This window comes from Camelus bactrianus, chromosome 19, assembly GCF_048773025.1.
Source record: "Camelus bactrianus isolate YW-2024 breed Bactrian camel chromosome 19, ASM4877302v1, whole genome shotgun sequence".
Classification (NCBI taxonomy): Eukaryota; Metazoa; Chordata; class Mammalia; order Artiodactyla; family Camelidae; genus Camelus; species Camelus bactrianus.
In genome coordinates this window covers 23,623,800-23,645,050 of record NC_133557.1, presented here as the reverse complement: position 1 = coordinate 23,645,050, position 21,251 = coordinate 23,623,800, and the positions used below count along the sequence as shown (strand labels likewise).

The 21,251-nt window shown below is 45.4% G+C and overlaps 1 long non-coding RNA gene across 3 annotated transcripts in view; it reads right to left on the bottom strand.

The window, feature by feature from the left end:
• Positions 1-21,251, bottom strand: part of LOC105071853 (uncharacterized) — a 292,203-nt gene that overhangs the window by 44,132 nt on the left and 226,820 nt on the right. For 2 of the 3 annotated variants that reach the window (XR_012500661.1, XR_012500659.1), the window contains one exon: positions 10,544-14,637. This is a non-coding gene — a long non-coding RNA (uncharacterized LOC105071853). Of the gene's footprint in view, positions 1-10,543; positions 14,638-21,251 lie in introns of those variants that run through there. The other variant, XR_012500660.1, reaches the window with a different exon arrangement.

Here is a 21,251-nt window from a genome sequence, read left to right as displayed (position 1 = left end):
CACTAAGACAGAGGTGAAATACCAGGGAAGGCTTGGAGTCAAGATGCCTGCCCCTCCCTGCTGAGAAAGCCTGGATTATATTTGAGCTCGAGGCTTTATTTGAATCATATTTGCAGATGATGCAAAAATCTTTGTGGATGTTTGTCTTCCTCAAGAGGGAGGTTGAAGGCAGAATGCCTTTGAGAAGCTGGAAAAAAATGCTAAGCAGGGTAGCATAGAACAGAGTTTCCTATCCTTACAATTGCCAAATCTTGAAGTAAATTAAACTATTATTTACTTAATATTTTTCTTTAACTCATATAATTTTTTATTTTAAAAAACCCTTAAATACAGTTGTTTCATCTGCATAAATAATATTAACGAATTCATGGTTCTGATGAGTTAGCAATGTATGTTTTTTTTCAAATGTGTGTAAATATGTAATAAACACTAAATTTTTTTTTAAAGCACAACTTCATGTACCACTACAATAATCTTGCCAACCAGTAGTGGTGCCTGTGTTAAATGTTTAAAAATGCTGAGGTGTCAGACACTGGGGTTGCCAGGCCAACTACCATTTCCCCCTTTCTTTCTGCTGGCAGAACTCTGACTTTGTTCTGCTGGCCATGTGTACTGCCCTGGGAAATAAACCACATTTCATTTAAGGCAACCATGGCTTATTCTCCTGGACCTGTGATTGGTCTAGGGGTGGTCATATGACCCAGTTCTGGCCAAAAGGAAAATCTGCCGGGGGCTTCTGGGAAAAGATTTTCTCTCTGATAAGAAAGAAGCACATGAAGAGAGACCTATTTGTCTCTTTTCTTCCTTTCCTGCTTTGGACATACTTGTGTGAAGAGGTGATGAGTGAGCTGTGGCAGCCATCTTGTGACAATAGGTGACCAGCCTAAGGACAAGGTTCTGACTTGCTACTGAAGGCAAGGAGTCTTGGTCCTTTATGACAAACTTGAGATGCCAAATACACTCTAGGGTCTCCAATCCCCAGAAGTCTTTTAAAAAACAATAAATATTATTATAGTCTGAACTGCTATTGTGGCGCCTCTGAAACTATCCTATTGGATCTAATTGACTTTGTCCTTTAGAGCTGGACTCCAGGATCAGACTTATGGTCATATTCCAGCTCCACCAAATACTCCTAGCTCTGCTACCCTGGGCAAGTGACTTAACTTTTCTAGACCTTAATTTTTCTGTTCATAAAATATAAGCAGTACTACTACTTAGACAATGATTTTTGAGAAAAAATTTAAATTCACCTAAAGCACGCAGAATATGAAAGTGCTGTGAGTATTAGTATCTGTTATTATTTCTTTAGTATTCATATAATCTTCTAAAAATATGGACAGAGACAGGAGGTTGACAGCACCTAACAAGACCACCAGCCTGGCACAAGAAGAGCAGAAAATGATCTGAGTGTCAGAGCTAACCACAAGCTGCAGATGAGTCAGTGCTTCACTGAACACACTCAGTGTAAGCCTGGGGGACTAGACTGCCAGTATGATAGGCAGACTCCTGGCTGTGAACTTTCTGCTCCATGATTTGTGACTCACATTTTCCAGGAGCATAGACTCTACATTTGGTCATCTCATTTTTTTAAAGGATGTGGGAAGCTGTCCTGGGTCCAAAGGCTTGGAGGCAGTGGCCTGGGGCCTCTATTTACGTAAGAGACTGGAAAGATTCAGGGGCAAGGTCATCACTGCCTTATGTTTAATTTACACAGCAGCTGTTGGCCATGTCTATAGCAGCCTAATTGAAAGGAAATAGACCAGGATTTGTAGCATGAGCAGAAGGAGCACTGGACAGTGAGTCAGTAAACTCATGACTCCACCAGGCAACTCGGGGAAGTTTCCTCTCCATTTCTGACCTCAGGATCTCTGGATGTATAGTGGAGCCCCAGAGCAACATATGGTTCTGCAGAAGAGACTGTGATAGATAGAAATGTGTTTGGCTGCAAGTAACTGGAAACCCAAATGACTGCTCAAGTGACTCAAACAAGCAAGGGTTTATTTCCCCCACATAATAAAAAGTTCAGAGGGAGGCAGTTGTCAGTATTGATTTAGTGGCTCAAGAAAATCAGGGCTCTTGCTGGCATCTCTGCAATTCTCTTGGCTTCTCCACCATGGTTCTAGGATGGATGCTTAGTGCTCCTCACAGTAGGAAGAAGGGCAGCGCCATCCACATCTGTCCCCTTTATCCCAAAGTGAAAGCCTTCCCCAAAGCCCTAGAACTCTCTGTCTCTTTCGGCAGAGCTGATTACATGACTGACCAAGTGCCTGACCCAGCTGCAAGGGATGCTGGGAGAGTGAGGGTCTGGTCACCGTCGTGAGCAGTGAGAGGGAGGAGGGAATGGGTGCTGAGTCTGCCAGCCACAGGCTGTCTGGGCAGCAAAGCCCTGATCCTGGCTCCTGAGACCTCGGGCGTTCAGAGTCACTACTGTCCACCCGTGGCCCTCCCAGCTACAGCAGGAGTTATGAAAACAAGACCTGAAGTTGAATCCTGCCTCCAACACCGGCGCTCCGTGGGGCTGTGGGAAAGTCACTTCACGTCTCTGAGACTTCATGTCTCAACAGGACAGACTATAAAATCCAACTCCTGACTGTGACTTTGGGGCTGGCTTGCTGGGTGAGCACCCACTGCAGTCATGCAGCACCCCACACTCTGAAGGGCCCTGCACTTGGTTTAATGCTCTGCTGTTGCCGTTTTGAAGTTCTTAAAATTTCAGAATAAGGGCCCTGTGTTCTCACCTTACACCTGATCCGGCTAATCCTGTAGCGGGTTCTGCACGGTTTGTCAGACCTGTCAGCCCTGCATGAACCGCCTCTTCACTCCACTGTGGCCTCATTTCCTGCTACGTTCTCCCTCCTGCCTCAGTTCCCGCTAGAAGGGCGAGGCCCAGGTGCAGGGGATCCCTGTAGCTGAGGCAGGCCCTGAAGGAGCTGGAAGCTGTCTGTGGACTGTTTTCTCCATGGCTGTCTCCTGGAAGGGGCTCTGGTGACACATCTCCGTATCCAGCACTTTATGTTTGTCTTCAACCATCCATTTACCATCTCTTGGTAACACATTTTGGGGCAAAATTTAGGAATGTTGGCAAATGTGGAAATGAGACAGTGCCATGTAGGGGTGAAAAGCCCAGGTTTTGGAGTCAGCACTTCATCATCTAATTGCTGTGTGATCTTGAGCAAGTCACTTCACCTCTCTGAGCCTCAGTTTGTTTTATGTAAAGCAAGGAGAGCAGTTACTTTACGGTGCTGTTGTGAGGACAAACAAGCTGAGAAAAGACTCAGCACAGGACCTGATATCTATTAATCATTCAGCAAATGGTCATCGTTATTAGAATATCAAAACTCAGAATGAATAATGAATGTCTGTGGAGTGTAAACAAAAACTTGCCTCTTCCCTGAAGCCAGTTCTGGTTTTCTCTCCTTTCAGCTTTCAGAGCACTCTGTATGGATTTCTCATGGTCTGCTTTTGCTACAGCTATTTGTCTTCCAGCCTAGAAATACCTATTTATCTACTTGTCTAGTCCAGGTCTTTTGACTGAAAATGACAGAAACAAACCCAACTCAAAATAGCATAAGAAGAAAATGTGTGCGTGTGTGTATGAATATATTGGTTTATGTAAAGTCTTGAGATGGGTTCAGCTTCAGGAATGGCTGGATCCAGATGTGCACCTGTTATTTAGGAACCACGCTCTTTCTAACTCTCAGCTCTGTTTTCTTCTGTGTCAGTTAGGATCACCCCATGTGGTGACAGTGATTCCCCCACATCCCAGGGTTCCATTCTGCCAGGTCAGCAAGCCAAGTGCACAGAAGCTGACTTTTCTATGTAGTCCCAGCGTAAGTCTGGGGTTGACTCATGTTGGCCTGACTTGGGTCACATGCCCATCCCAGAACCAATCCCTGGGGCTGGGGGATGGAATATGCTCGTTGTGCAAGCCTGATCCACTTACTGCCCTTGTTGGGGAGACAGCCCACTTCCTCCTGAGCCACATGGAGTGATACTTCGGAAGGAATGGGTTCCCCAGAAGATGGGGGGATGGACAGTGGTCAGGTACAAGCAATGGCTGGCTATTGAACACTCCCCTCAACTGTCCTGTTGTCTCTATTCTAAGGCCTCCTTTGGACATTTGTTAAATGAGTGAGTGATTGTACAAATAAACTACTAGAAGAAAAATTCATCTGATTTATCAGGAAGGGTGTGACCTTAGGGAAAATTTTTTGGGGGAGTAAGGCAGCTTCTAATTGCCCATGTCCTGCCTATTTTAATTCTAATCTTTCCGGTTGGCATCATTTCAAACTTCAGAACTTCGATTCTGCCTGCTTCAGTGCAGAGCGAGGCTGCTTCATGGGGCTGTGTCCCACAGCGGGCTCCCGCCCACACAGGCCCGGGCACATGATGGGTGAATCAAGAATGGCTCACTCAGCCCCACAGAAAAGGCATAAGAGGCTCCAGCCCAGGGAGATGATGAGCAGGGTCTGATAAAGGCAGGCGTCACCAGGGCTCTTTCCTCTCCTCATTGGCCGGCTGCAGCAGGTCACACTTTCACCCAATTCTCTTTCTCATCAAGAACCTCTTCATGCCTGAGTCACACACAGGGACTGGCCAGGTGATACCTGGAGCGAGACAGACTCAGGAGCCTAGCAGACTCGGATACCCACGTTCAACCTGAGGGTGTACCTAGGACTCGGCGACAGCCCATTGTGGCCCTGTGAAAATGTGGGAGCAGTGTGGCCAGATCTTCCGATTTTTTTTAAACAGACTCTTTTTCAGCGGTTCACAGCAAAACTGAGTGGGAAGTACAGAGAATTTCCATATCCTCTCCACTCCTACCTTACCCTATTCTGCCTGTTCCAGTGCCTCCCCAAATATCAATATCCCCCACCAGAGTGGTACATTTGTTACAATCAATGAACCTAAAGGAAACATCATTAGGGACCCACCCAGAGCCCAGAGTTTACATTAGGGATCACTCTCAGCACTGTACATTCTGTGGGTTTAGACAAATGCATAATGACATGTATCCACCATTGCAATGTCATATAGAGTAGTTTCACTGCCCTAAAAATCCTCTGTGCTCTGCGGATTCATCCCTCCCTCCCCTCTAGCCCCTGGCAGCTATTAAGCTTTTTAGTGTCTCCATACTTTTGCCTTTTCTAAACCTTTTGATTTTTTATTGCTTTTTCTTGCAATAGCCATGGCTTTGGCTGGATCGCCAGTGTTCACTCTGAATGGTCGATGCCCAGGCCAGTCTGGTTACATGTTTTGAATATCATTCCTGGAAATATCCCTTTCTTTAAATGCTGGTGATAAATTCTAATTTTATGAAAACACCATGCAGGCCAAATCAAACAGGCTGCAGGCTGCATTTGGCTTATGGGCCACCAGTTTGTGACGTCAGACATGGGGATTAAGAAGAGTGAGGCTGGAGTCCAGAAGACCTATTTTTGTTCTGCAGTTCCGAGCTGTGTGACCCTGGGCCAGTCACTTTGTGCTCAGCCCATCTGTCTAGTGAAGGCTTTGAGCATGTGATTATGCAGAGAGGGACCCACCCAGTGCCAATCTCTGAGGTTGGATGTCCAGGCATTTTCACATGTTCCCTCAGATTGAAGTAGGCACAACAAACTGAAACATAGATATATTGCTCTTGCATAATTTAGAAACAATAAAACCATCAAAAATTCCCATAAATATTCAGGCTTTTGGGGTAGAGAGAAGTGAGAGATGGATGGAAGGAGACTTGCTGCCTGCATGGCTGGGCAAAGGGAAAACCAATTTATCTGCATCCCAGAAACCCTGCATTACAGCAACCAACATGACAAGGGCAAATGCTGATACAGGGTTAGGAGCCAGGCTCTGGAGCCAGGCTGCCTGGGGTCTAACCTGGGTTCTGCCGTGTACTAGCTGTGTGACCTTGAGCAAGTAACTTAACCTCTCTGTGCACCAGAGCTTCAGGGGTGCTCTTCTTGTTATGGTCTGTGTGATTGGTGCCCCCTGAGCTGAGCAGTTACAGGGCTGTCTCTGGTGGCCCTGAGGTTCTTGTCTGGGAAATGAGGGTTAAATGAGTTAACACATCCATCATGCATGAAGGGGTGGGTGCCCCGCACAAGGTAATGGCCCCCTAAGCGTCCGCCAAGAGAAGTGTTACTGGCCCTGCTCTGTGCCATGTGCTCTACCTGTATCTAGCACTTCTGTACTGTAATCACCTCATTTTAAAGAAGAGAAAACTGATGCTCAGAGAGGGTCACCCAGCTAACAATAACAGGTAACAGGTAACAACAATAAAAAGCAAAAGTGTAACAAGATTGGAAACATCTAACACTGATTTAGCACTCTTGTCACATGCTGGGCCCATTGCTTTAAGAACATTATTTCAGAGTGGCTCCAAAACCCTTTCCCTGCTCCCCCGACCCTAGCCCTGTCCTAAGAGGGTGTATTTCCCATTGTCCCCAACCTCCACTTAGGACCTGAGAAGGGCTCAGCTCCAGGCAGGCCTGCCAGAGTTGAGTCTAGTTCTCGGGGTTCATGGATGGGTTCCCAGTGGAGCACCCTGGCTCTGTGACCAGAGCCTCACCCTCTCTCCCCCTTTTATCCTTTACACTCACACTCTAATTAGAGAAGACACCTTCCTGTATTTGTAATTAACTGCCTCTTATGAGGCTGCAGGGCATCACGGCTGGAAACACTACTAATTCTAGGATATACTCACAGGATGTAGCCAGGACAGCCTTGACCCAGACTATCTGATCCAAAGTAGTTTCCTCTCTCTCTCATTTGTACCTGCTCTGTTCCTGTGTAGCACTGATCAGTTTTTAAAGATCATGTATTTATTTAACTGCATATTGACTTAAACTAGTAGCAGCAGCTACATTTATGAGCAGACACTACATGCTGGTCCTGCACTTGGCTTGTACAGTCATCTCTCAGTACCCACAGAGGACTGGCTCCAGGATCCCCACGGATACCGAAATTTATGGATGCTCAAGTCCCTTATGTAAAATGGCAGAGTATTTGCACATAACCCACTTTAAAACATCTCTAGATTACTTACAATATCTAATACAATGTAAATGTTATGTTAATAGTTGCCAACACACTGCAAATTCAAGTTTTGTTTTTTGGAACTTTCTGGAATTTTTTTTCCCAGATATTTTCAATCCACGGTTGGTTGAATCTGCAGATGTGGCTGCCGTATAGAGGGCTGACTGTAGTAACCTCCTGGGGGACAGAGAGGTTAAATAATTTCTTCAAGGTCACATAGCTAGTGAGGAAACTGTATTCAATTGCTTATTTTTTTATTTACTTGTCTGAGTGTTTTGTGTTTGTCTCCCCCGCTCATCCATCCATCCATCTATCCATTCATTTATTCAACACGTTTATTTAACAAAAACTATATGCTTGTCTGGGTTCTATCTAAGTCCTGAGGACACAGAAATGATCTTGCTCACTGCTGTGTTCCCAGTGCCTCGCACAATGCCTGGCACATAGTAGGCACTCAGTAAATACTTGTGGATTGAATTAACTGAGGATCCTGTGCTCAGCCTGTGTGACAGCACAAGTCTTTGTATAAACATAGACGTCTCTTTCTGTGCCCCAGGGAGCAGGAAAACCACAATGTTGGCTCTTTGCTAATTCTGCATGCTTTTTCTCTTCACAACTTTGCTGGAGCTGTTCCCTCAGGTAGCCTCTCCTTTCCCATCATTTAGATCAGGGGTTGGTACACTATGGCCTAGAGGCCAAATCTGGTCCATCATTTGGTTTTATAAATAAAGTTTTATTGGAACACATCTGTATCTATTTGTTTAAGCATTATCTATGGCTTCTTTCAATCTACAACAGCAGAAGTGAGTAGTTGTGGCAGAGACCTGTGGAGCCTAAATATTTACTATCAGGCCCTGTACAGAAAAGGTTTGCTGGCCCTTGATCTAGCTGACTTTTCTATATCTTTTAAGGATGAATTGAAATGCCTCCTTCTCCAGGAAGCATTCCATGATCTCCCAGGCTGGTTTAGGGGCCCCTATTATGTGTTAAGTAGCCCCATCTTCCCTCTAAAACAGTGTTTCTCAAATAAATAAATAAATAAATAAATAAATAAATAAATAAATAAATAAACAGTGTTTCTCAACCTTCCCCCACTCCAGGAGCCTTTTATGATACTTTTTTTCCTAACTGCCAACTCCCCTCCCCCCATGAAATTTTAATACACAGATAAACTGTGTATCTATGTACTGCAGCCCTTTGGAGAGCCACAAACCCATGGTAATGTCTGCGAGAATGTATGCGAACATACCTCTTATTGCCTTCTATTCATTCAGTTGAACAGAATGCATTGAGCACCTACTATGTGTTAAGCCCTGCTCTAGGCACAAGAGGATACGTGGTAAATGTAGCAGACACAGTCCCTGCATCTAATCATCTATTTATGGGAATGGTCTCTCACCAGACTCTGAGCAACTTGGAGGCAGGCAGCCAGATAATTCAACTTACAGATGAAAAGTTTTCTAGAGCCTGGCACATAGGAGGCATATAATGGGTTCAACAACTTGTTAACATGAGTGGTTATGGAAATGTGAAGGCACTAGAGGGGGAGGATGATTGTGAAAAATAAAATTGCATTGGAATCAGAGACAAAGACTGTTGGACTTACGATCATGTTTTGGAGATTTTCAATGTGCCTACTGCCAGTCACTCAGTCACTCAACAAACATCAATTCATTGGGTAACCTGGACAGTAGGCCATGGTGGGCACCAATCTTTCCAAGGCTCTGTTATGTAAATGTCACAAACTGCCAGTCCCAACTATGGATGTGTATTTTGATTTTCACAGTGCTAAACATAATTACAGAGAAATTGAGTTGATAGCCAACCCTTAGAAATTGGGAGATTTCATATAAAAATCTGAACTTCTGTCTTCTCTGGAACAAAAGGAAATAATCAGGCAGCCTTAGGCCTGTGTTCCTTGTTAGCAGGAATCAGATGGAGATGAGCAGCAGCTGTGACTTTAGACAAGCTATACGCTCATCAGTTTCCCTCAGTCTCCACCCCTCCCTGCTGTCTGCTTGACCCTGAGACAAGAGTCAGTTGCTGTTTAGCACCATGTGTTTGCCTTTCTCCTGGCTCCCTTCTCTCCTGCCAGGGTCCTCAAAGCTTCTGAGTTTTTGATCCCCAGGAGGGTCATAGTGACCACAGTTAGAGACCTAAGGGCGTGTCTGGGGCAGTGACAACCTTGGCTCTCAGATCCAGCCCCTACCCTTCCTTACTCTGTTCTGCATCACAGGAACTTCATTTCCCCTCTTCCCTGCCCTCTGGCTTCCTCAGGGGTCTGGCCTGTGGGAGACAGCACTGGAGGGGAGGGTAAGACAAAAGCCAGGGTATTTCTCCCCGTCTCTGTGCCTCAGGCATTGGACATGCTCCTCTCGCCTGGCAGACCCTCCCTGGTTCTAGTTCTCATTGGCTGGCTGGCTTCTGGGCTTCAGTGACGCCACTTCATCTTTTGTCCCTCCAGCCACAGGAACAGCTTCCTGCCACTGGATTGCCTTAGCCTCCTGTGGTTTCTCAGCTTCTCCACCTTGTGTAACCAGTCCCCATGTTAAACTCCTTCTGTTGAAGTGTGTGCCTGGAGGCAAATTACTCCTACTCTCTGTGGGACAAAAGGACATTGGGCTCCCTGGTCGCAGAGTCCACTGGTCATGCCACTTGCTGAGCTCTTTAGGGAAGGGACAGCATCTTTGAGTTCTATGGCCCCAACTGGTAGACCTTCCTGGAGGTCCTGGTGAAGCAGAAGGAAAAGGTCCTTCTGGGGTTGCTGGTGACAGACACTTGGGTGACACAGGGCTACAGAGTGGGATCGATACTGCTGTGGCTGCAGAGGAGATGGGATGCTTGAGTGTCTAGCTGGAGCCTTCTTCTGACTACTGGAGGGTAAGGACAGGGAGACAGGGAGATAAAACCTGGCACCTTCCCAGAGTTCGATACAGAACACATTAGGTGACTGGGCCTGGCTTTGGCTCTTGCTAAACTAGAGGAGGAAGGTGGGATGAATGTATATGGGAATATCCATTGTCATATAATGGGGGAGCCCTGTTTCATTCTTTCTTGAACTTAGGGAATTGCAATCCTGGGCTCATCATGATCATATCGGTGGAGGATGATTAAATTATTAAAAACAAAAAGGAACTATACTGAATGTCTTATTCACCTGCTTTTGATGGGCAATGCTGGGAATTCTTCATTTATTGTGTGTGTGTGTGTGTGTGTGTGTGTGTGTGTGTGTGTGTTTCTACACAGCATCCAACTGGCATAGTTTTTAAAATGAGCATCTACAGCGTGATGTAACATGAGGCTCTGTAGGGCAACTCAGTCTTTGGCAATAAACACCTTCCCAGCTCTTTGGTAGCTGTCTGTACTCCCACCAGACTGGCACCTCCAGGGGGCAGCAACATGGCTGCTTTCTTCCCCAGGTACTTGTGAGCCCACCACATAGTAGGTGCAAAAGTATTAAGAAAAGTCTTGGTACACCATACACAAAAATTAATTCAAAATAGATTAAAGGCTTAAATGTACAACCTGAAACCATAAAAATCATAGAAGAAAAAATGGGTGGTAATCTCCTTGACATTGGCCTTGGCAATAATGTTTTGAATTTGACACTAAAAGCAAAGGTAACAATGGTTCATCCATTTTGGAAGGAACGTGACACATAGCATTTCCCATGGATGGAATTCAGCTGGAAAGCTGCTTAACTCTATAGGTAGACCCCAGGCTCAAAGAGGGAGACTTTCTGGTCTACCTAAGTTTTGTATGATGCTCAAAAGAGGGTAGATGAGATTAATGACCTGAGTTGAAGGAGAATTTGGAGTTGGCTGGAGGGATTTCCATTCTGTGTGGCACCTCGATTGGAAAAATAACTCTCAAGTATTCCTTCCACTGAGTCCTTCTTAGATTGAATCTCTTTCAGTTGTTCATGAGGAGAGATTCAGCATTTGCAGTGCCAAAGATATAGAGTGACAGAGAGAAATTCAGAAGCCAGGCGCAAGGCAGTGGGATGGTTAGAACCAGATCAGCTACCCTGTGCCCTCCCCCCTCCAAAATCTCTGCACCATCTTAATGTTCTGAAGAGAAAACCTACAATCACCCCCATTGAAGTAGATTGACAAGATTTGTACCTACCAAGCTTTACACCATGCTGAATTTTTCCCCCTGAATTATATTTTTACATCCCATCCTCATTAGAGATTTTAAGGTGTTGAGTTTTGTCAAATAGAAAGCATGAGACATCAAAAAAATAAAAAATAAAAATAAAAGCAAAGGTAACGTGCAAAAATAAACAAATGGGATGACATCAAACTAAAAACCTTTTGCATAGCAAAAGAAACCGTTAAGAGAATGAAAAGGCAGCCTACTGAATGGGAGAAGATATTTGCAAGTGATATATCTGCTAAGGGGTTAATATCTTAAATATACAAAGAATTCATACAACTCAACTTAAAAAAAAAATCCAATTAAAAAATGGGCAGAGGATCTGAATAGACATTTTCCCAAAGAAGACATGCAGATGGACAGCAGATACATGAAAAGATGCTCAACATCACTAATCATCAGGGAAAGGCAAATCAAAACCACAATGAGATATCACCTCACACCTGTCAGAATGGCTATCATCTAAAATATAACATATAACAAATGTTGGTGAGGATGTGGAGAAAAGGGAAACCCAGTACACTGTTGGTGGGAATGTTAATTGGTGCAGCCACTATGGAAAAGAGTATAGAGGTTCATCAAAAAATTGAAAATAGAACTACTGTATGATCTAGTAATTCCACTTGTTGGTATGTTCCCTCTACATTTACTGCAGCATTATTTATAATGGCCAAAATATGGAAGCAACCTATGTGTCCATCAATGGATGGATAAAGGAGACATGAGATATTACACAATGGAATATTATTCAGCTATAAAAAATGAAATCTTGCCTTTTGTGACAACATGGATGGACCTAGAAGGTATTATGCTAAGTGAATTAAGTGAGACAGAGAATGACAAATACCACTTGATTTCACTTACATGTGAAATCTAAAAAAACAAAACAAATGAACAAACATAATAAAATAGAAATAGAGTCATAGATACAGAGGACAAACTGGAGATTGCAAGAGGGAGGAGCTGGAGGATGAGTGAAATAAGTGAGGGAGACTGAGGTACAAACTTCTAGTTATAAAATAAACAAGTAATGCACAACACAGGAAATACAGTAACATTGTAATACCTTGGTGTGATGACAGATAGTAACTAGACTTATCAGAGTGATCATTTTGTAAAAACAAAACATAAAAACATCGAATCAACATGTTATACACCTGAAACTAATATAATATTGTAAGTCAATTATATTTCAATAAAAATTAAAAAAAATAATAAACCTAAAAAACACTAATTCAAAAAGATATATGCACCCCATGTTCACTGCAGTCTTACATACAATAGTCAAGACATGGAAACAATGTAAGTGTCCACTGACAGATGAATGGATAAAGAAAATGTGGTATTTACACACACACGCGCACACACACACACGCGCGCGCATACACGATTGAATATGATTTTGCCATAAAAAAGAATGAAATCTTGCCACTTTTGACAACTTGGATGGAACTTGAGGGCATTATGCTAAGAGAAATAGCATATAATCTCACTTGTATATGGAATCTAAACAAAAACCACTTAGCTCATTGATATAGAGAACAGATTGGTGGTGGCCAGAGATGCAGGGGGTGGGGGGAAAATGTACAAATTTCCACTTATAAAATAGATAAGTCACAGGGATGTAATGTATAGCATGGCAACTATAGTTAATAATACTGTACTGCATATTTGAAAGTGGCTAAGAAAGTAGACCTTAACATTTCTCATCACAAGAAAAATGTATGTGTAACTAAGGTGACAGATGTTAACTAGACTTACTGTGGTTATCATTTCACAATATACACAAATATCAAATATTTCATTGTATACCTGAAACAAATATAATGTTACATGTCAATTATACATTAATTAAAACAAACAAAAGAGAAAACTCTTGAGTTGTAGTTGGTTTGTTCCCGCACACAGCTCTGGTGTGTCTTCTGGGTTTCACCTCTGGGCATTTGCCTTTTGCTTATCTCTCTGTCTAGGTAGCCCTTCTGCCCCTTTGGCCCAATTAATGTCCCATCCCCATTCACACTCAGCCTCAATGTCACCTCCTCAGGGAAGTCTTCCCTGATTTTCCAGACAAGATTCAGTCCCCCTGTCAACATCCTTACATCACTCATTCACTCATCGTTTTCCTTTACTTAAACATTCAACCACTTATCCAGCAAACAACCACAGAGCATCTACTCTGTTTTAGGATTTGTTCCAGGCCCTGGGGACACAGCCCCTGCTTTCATGGAGCTCACATTTGAGGATCATTCAGTAAACAAGTAAATAGACAAGAAAACTTCAGACTAATATGTGTTATGAAGTAAACAAACAGGGTGATGTGGTAAGAGAGTGACTGATGGGGGATCTCCCTGTGGAGGTGATGTTTGGATCAAGATTTGAATCAAGGAGAAGGAACTGGCCATGGGAAGATCTGGGAAAGTTCTACCAGGGAGCGGAAGCAGCACGTGCAAAGGCCCTGAGGCATGAACATACCCAACACAATTGAGAGACAGCTAGGCCACTGTGTCTGGAGCACAGTGGGGAGAGGTGAGCTCAGGGAGGTAAGGCAGTGGCAGGTTGTGCAGGGCCTTGAGGCCACAATCAGGACTCTGGATGTTGACCTGGGAGCAGATGGCAGCCATCAGAGGGTTTCAACAAGGTTTTGTGTTTCTTCACAGTCTCAACCCTCATCACCATTTGCAATTCTGCTTTTGCATGACTACTGGAGTGGTGTTCAGTTTTAATTGTGAGTTCCCCAAGGGGGCAGCCATGTCCCTTCTGATCCCCAAATAGCAGTGTATCTGACTCATAGTACGTGTAGGTCTCAGGCTGAGTGCCCTCAGAAGCAGACACTGAGACAAGAATTCAAATCATTTGTTTGGGAGGTGATCCCAGGGTAAGAAGGTGGGGACATGAGACAGGGAAGGGAAGGCAGTCAATACAGTGTCCATATATGAGCAGGTGACTGCTGTGGGCAACTGGGGCTCACTCCCACTGCAGAACACTGGACCCAGTGTAGAACATGCCTCCAGAGTATTCCCACCGAGGGGAGAGGAAATGGGCTTTTATCCACCACCTCCAACGTCATTGGTTGAGGGCAGCTGCCAGGGCATGAACTCTTGGGCACTTCCGGCCTGTCCTGCATAGGCTTAATGGGCTCTGGTGGCCAGAGAGAGCCCTCAGCAAAGAGATGCCGATGCTGGTGATTGGAAGCCACTGACAGTGAGCCATGGGGCACAGTCTCTATTTAAGTAAACAAATGATAGCCGACCGGTGAAGGGCTGAGAGAGAAATGCCTCCAAACACATTATTAGCAGGGGCATCACTTCCTCCTGAATTCTCAGTGAATACCCACCTTAGGGGGTTAGCTTTTGCTCCAGTCTCTTGGTTTTCATGTTGCCAGGATGGAAGGTTCTGGAAGCCATCCCTGCCATCCCAGAGGGCTGGAGCTTGCCACATCCTGGGAAACTGGAGAGGAGAAACTTGGATTTTTCTCTAGGAAGCAGTTTCCTCAACAGTCTACAAGCCTTCATCAGCATTCAGCCCTCTCTTACTTGGACAAGCAGCCCTGATGGTGTGGGCCCTGCATTCCAGGAGGCAAAAAAACAAAACAAACAAAAAAACACCCTGCCCTCCTTCCCCCGCCTGGGAAAACTGGACCGCATTGGGATGGCACCGTGCCCTCCGCCCACCACCCGGAAACGGGCCTGGCTGGCAACAGGGCCGGTGGGGAGGAAGGCAGAGCTGTTTGAACATGCCCCTTGCTGCCTTGGAAAGGGTGGGAGACGGCAGGGATGAGCTGCAGAAACGTGATGAGGTTACAGTTTCCCCTTGGTGCAAGTCCTCTCGCCCCATGAATGGGCCTGTGCGGACAGAGAGAGTGAGTGATATAAAGACGCAGTGGGGCAGAGAGACGCCTTTCAGACAAGGAAATCAAAGAGTCCTGCCTATTACCTGGAACTGGGAGACCTCCCACTTGCCCTGGGCGCTAGGTAAGTGGTGGGCATCATCCCATCAGACCAGGGTTCCTCAACCACATCACGGTTGACATTTCAGAATGGAGATTAAATTTTCTACAGTGAGGGGTCCTGTGCATGTAGGATGTTTAGAAGCATCCCTGGCCTCTACACACGAAGAGCCAGGAGCAATTCCCCATTCCCAGTCATGACAGTCAAAAGTATCTCCAGACATTACTAAATATCCTCTAGGGCACAGAATCACCCCTTAAATGAAAACCACTGCATTAGACTCACAAGGACTCACACGAGGGTTTATTTTGTTCCAAGCCCTGTGTTCAGTGATTTACATGTCTCAGTGCACTGAGTCTTCACAACAGACTTATCAGGCTGGGGCTGATACGGAAACCCTGTACTGTCGTGCCCAGGCTGCTAACTTGCTCTCCCCTCCTTACGGTGTCACCCTGGTGTCACGGGGCAACATTCACATTCCAGCCAGTGGGAAATGGAAAGGGGGACTGGTATATCTCTCCCCTTTAAAGTACAACCTACAAGTTGGCCGCATAGCTTAGGATCACATCCCATTGGTCAAAACTGGGTCACATGCCACATCTAACTGCAAGGAAGGCTGGGAAATGTAGTCTTCATAGGGACAGCCTCATGCTCAGCTACAAGTTCATTACTATGGAAGTAGGGGAGGATACTATGGTATGTTCCCTTTCATACACAGGGAAACTAAGGCATAGAGTGGTTAAGTACTACTCCCGGGTCACACGGAGAATAAGGAAATAGAGTAAGAAAATGGATATAAAGTGTAGATGCTCAAAGCCAGCCTTCTTCCTTGCCACACATCCTTTCAGTATCATTCATTGTAATTTATCAGTTCCGAGGGTCTCTTTTAGAGGAGGAGGCTGAAAGTTTTCCTGCACCTTTGGGACTGATGAGTTTCTTTTGGCCCTTGAAGTCCACACCCTTTAGGTAATCCAGGTACAACCCCAAAATAACCCAAATGTTTTTAGAATCATTTCTCTAGTGGAGCAAAGGACTAAGAGCCCCTACTTTTCTCCCTGTGCAGGCTGGAGATGTGTTAAGGCAAGCTGTTAGCCAAAAAGATTCCCCTAAACTGTAAGGAAACTGAGGTCCAGAGAGGGGAAAGGACTTTCTCAAGGCCACACAGCTGGCTCCTGGCAGAGCCAGGACTAGGACCCCAGATGAGGAACCATGGCAAAAAGTCTTTCAGCTTCTAAAACCTGGGAGGCATCACTCCTCCTCCACTTTCTCATTGCCTGTGTGTTTTCTCCCTTTGCTATTTTAATCCCTTAACTGCCGTGTTAGTGAGATTTGTGGAAGAAGCTGAGGTTTACACTTTGGTGACACCATTGTTGTCTTCTCAACAGCCAGACCCTCTCACCTTCAAAAACACAGCCCTGATTTTATTTAGGAGTAGGAGGTGATAGGTCCAGCCCCAGGGGAGGGATTAAGATTGGGCTAAACCAGTCATATTATCCCATTCCTTTTAGCTACAACTCACTTTCCCAGCCTCCCTTGCAGCATGGAACAGACATAAGACCAGTTCTGGTCAATTCAATGTGATGGGAATCCCTCCAAGGAGACTGTTGGAAAGATTTTCTTCCCAGATTAAAAGAACTCAAGGAGAAAGGAGATTCCGCCCTCCTCTAAACACTTTCTCCTGTCTTGCACTTTGTTAAGGATGTGATGCTAAGGGCTGTGGCAACAATCTTGTGACCATGAGGCAAGGCTAATGACAAAAAGCCAACATACAGGATGGCTGATTAGAAAGGTTGAAAGTGGCTAGATACTGGATGATACTGCTGAAATGCTGCCTTGACCCAGAAACCATCTACCTCCAGACTTTTTGCACACTGAAAGAATTAAATGTCTTTACTGTTTAAGCCATGGTTAATGGAGTATTCTGAAATTTGCAGCTGAAAATATTCCTAACTAATATAATTATGCTCAGTCCACCATATTTTGGCCCTGGAGTTTCTACCCCAAATCCCAGATGGTAAAACTATCGCTTATTTTTATGAGTGGCCAACACCCATCTTTGCCTTCTTGGAAGCTGATGGAGAGCAGCCTACTGAATCTGCTTGAGTCCTTGCAGGATGGATGAGGTGTGAAGAAACACACATAATAATTCTTGGGAGACTTTTGACATTAACTCAAAAGGGTACAACATTTGCTTATATTTAGGGGTGTAGATTCTTTAATGTATTATCAACTCTCAAGGTTGCACAGCATTTGGGGAATTTTGGACTTAATAAAAGTGCCCATATCAATTAAAATGCTTGGATGCAGAAGAATCACAATGACTAACAGTTATATGCTGAATCTAGCTTGCCAGGCACTTCAGTAATTAGCACTTCACTTACACTGATTCATTCCTTCTTTACAACCCCATGAGGAGATACTATCTTCCCTCCATTCTCCAGATAGGGAAACCGAGGCACAGAGCTAGTAAGTGACATAACTGGAATGTGACACCAGATAGCTGACTCCGGAGTTCAAGTTCTTAGCTGCCACTCTATAGAGCCAATTAACAGTGGCTTCAGCCATAAGAATATCTGTCATTTACTTTAATTTAGCGTGGGCTTTGCCCTTTGCCATCCTCAGCACGCTGGCTTTTGCCACCTAATTGGCACAGGATGGCGGCTGAGGTCAAGCATCCCCATGTCCCATGGCTGTGTCCAAGGCAAGCAGAGAAGGCAGTGGCATCACTGCCAACCCTCCCTAGTGGGAGAAAAGTCTCCCTGGCGCAGTCATCCTGCAAACTTCCTATTGCGTCTCATTGGTCAGAAGCAGGTCACCTTGGACAAATCACTGGCAGACTGGAATGGATGTGACATGATTAGCTAGACCAATTACACTGCCCCCCTGGGGTGGGGTGCAGTGTGGTTGGCACAAATTGGGGTTGAGCTAGCAAAGAAGAAGGGGGCAGCCAACGGCGTGGATCCCGGCAACTGACATTACTGAGTATGTACAGTGAGGTGGGTTCTGCCTTCAGCTCTTACATATATTATCTCATCAAGTCCTCATGCTGTTATTATCCCTGTTTATGATCAACAATTTGAAGTCCAGAGAACTTAAACTGACTTTCCTTAAATCACCCAGACAGGAGAGGAAGAAGCTGGATTCAAATGCGAGGCCCTTAAGAGACCCGCTCTCAACCCCTCTTGAGGTAGGGTTGCCAGATAAAATAAAGGATGCCCAGTTAAATTAGAATTTCAGATAAAGAAAGAAAATATTTTAGTATAAATATGTCCCAAATATTGCACAGGTCATACTTATACTAAAACAAACAAATGAAAACATTTGTTGTTGATCTGAAGTTCAAATTTAACTAGGCATCCTATATTTTTATTTGCTAAATTTGACAATCCTATTAGGGTTACCATGTAGAAAACCTAATCAGTGGTGTGGGAGCTTAGCCACACTTTGTTTGCATAATAAACACTAAGAAAATTCCATGAGAAATATTCATTTTCCCATTTTTCATGAAACCTGATCCCTCTTGAGTTATGACTTGTTTTCTTCTTTTCTCTAGTGATGTGGGTACAGAGAAAATGTCCCTGCCCTCAGACAAACAACAGTGTATCTATTGTGATAAATGGCAGCTACCATTTAGTCTCAGGGCCAGGGAGGCAGTAGGGAGAGGTGGGGAGTGTGGGGCACGGAGACTCCCTTCGAACACACCCACCCCCAGCTGATTGTTGCCAGGTGGAACGTGGCCCAGCACAGGCCAATCTTCCAATGCTTTAAGGTAGGTAGAAATCTGAGTTTTTATCTAAAATCTCTTGATTTGTGAACATTGGCTCAAATTCTATTAAATGCCACATGGGCCAAAGGAAACATATCTTCAGGCTTGTGAGCAGCCAGGGAAAAACCTCTGCTGTTTAGCTTTGGAAAATGAGGCTGCAACTTCTGTAAGGAGGGGAGCAGAGAAGCTGGGCTTGAGGCAGCCTTGGCAATAAGAGAGCATGCTGAGTTAGGAACTGCAGCTAGAGCTGGGTTCAAATCTCCTCTCTTCCAGGAAACTGCTGTGTGGTGGTGAGTAGGCGGCACAGCTTGTCTGTTTTCCAAACCATTCAGAAGATATAATTGTATCCATCTTACTGTGCAGCTGGGAGGATTCCACTGATGGTGCTGAAGTAGGTAAGGTGATGTAGGTGAGGTGCCTGGCATGTGGGGAGTGTATGCTAATTTCTTTCCCTCCCAGGGAAGGGCTTACACTTAGAAGTTTGATTTACTTCTTCTTCTTATTGTTTATACATTTACACTTATACATTCCCTCGCTCCCTCCCTTCTCTCGTTCCACCTTCCCTACCTCTCTCCCCCTTCTCTTCCTCCTCTTACTTCTTCTTCTTCTTTTTTTTTTTTTTTTTTTAATTAAACCATGTGAAGATTTAGGGCCAGGCATCAGGAGACCTGGGAGTAGGCCCTGGCTCTACTCCAATCTTGAGGTGATACTGGGGGAAGAGTCTCTTCCCCAAAGGGCCTCAGTTTCTCCCTCTGTGAAGTGGGAAGGTCTGATTGGAGATGAGGGCAGGATCATGCAGTTCTGTGGTGCCTTCTCAGGGAGGGATGGTGGCGGGGATGGCGGCCTTGGTGGTGATGGGAGCGGGTGGCTGGGGCAGGAGCTGAGTCAGAGGGCACTCTCAGGGCTGGGAGCAGGAGAATGTACCAGCACATGGTGCCCAGGGACTAGCAAGCCACAGGCAGGCAGCAGCCCATGTCGTCAGGGAGCCTGTAAACACCCTCCAAGGAGAGCTAGGTCCCTGCTTGTCTTGGATCCGAGCACAGGCCCATCCCAGGGATTTGGGGTCAAAGCTCTTAACAGGTCACCCTGCCCAGAACACGGAAACCAGGAGCCCCTCCTCCCGGCTTTCTATCTGACCTCTGCTCCCCTCTCACCCTCCTCCCTCTTGCCAGGTCAGAGTCTGGTGAGTTTCTCGAACATGCAGTTCTCTTCCTGAGCCTCCAGCCCTATGCACAAGTTCTTCCTTCTACCTGGCACATTGCTTCCCTCTTCCCTAAGCCTCCCCAAGACAATGCTTCCTTTTGGTTCAAATTTCAGCTCAAAGTCACCTCCTGTGAAAAGACTCTGCTGGTCCCCAGGCACTCTCAGACCCTCTTGGAGCCCTGCTCCTCTTCTCAAAGCACTCACCGCTACCTGGGAGCTGTGCTGATATGCTTGTATGTTTGCTCAGGCTGTCTGTCCTCCTCCTGAGGGTGGGGACTGGGAGGGTCATTTCTGCTACTACAGTCCATTTGTGGAATGAATGAATGAATGAAGCTCTCCGAAGGATCCCAGGTAAATCTCCCAGGCCCAGGGAGTTCAGCGTCCTCTCAAAGGGATGTCACAGCAGGTCAAGTTGTTCCTCAGCCTCAACTCTTTAGACTCTCCTCACTGTACTTATGAAAAAAATCCCAAATTCCACCCAAGGCCTCATGGTGACCCCAGGATCTAGCCCAGCAGACCTCTCTGACCTCGCCCCCGTCCCAGCTGTGTCCCCAGCCCCATCTCAGCTCCAGCCACACTGGCCTCCTTTCTGTGTTTTCACCACACCAGGCTTGTTCCAGCCTCAGGCATGCATGTTCTGTTCCCCAGAATGCTTGGTCTCAGGCCTTCTCCTAATTTATGTCTCAGCCTTTCACCTCACAGAGGGCTTCCTCCCTCAGGTCACCCTGTTTTGTTCCTTCACAGCATATATCACTATCGGAAATTATTTTATTTATTTTCAAATGTTTGATCCACTTTAAGCAGAGTTCATGGCTGTGCAGAATAAAGACAGCTTTTCCCAGCTTCCCCTGCAGCTAGGTACAGCCATGCAACCAAGTTCTGGCCAACGGGTTGTAATTGGGGGTGTGTTTGGAGTTTCTGGAGTCTTTCTTACAGATTTAGCTGCTGCTTGCTTGCCCTTTACTCATTATCTTTCTTTCTCCATCCTGCCACCTGGAAGGCAGATGAGAAGGCTGGTGCTGTGGCCTCCCTGTTGGCACGTTAGAAGGAGAACCACACCATAGGGATGGCAGAACAGGGAACAGGAAGGAGCCTGGGATACTGAAGGCTTCATGGAATCTCCAAACCAGCCCTGAACTGCCTAC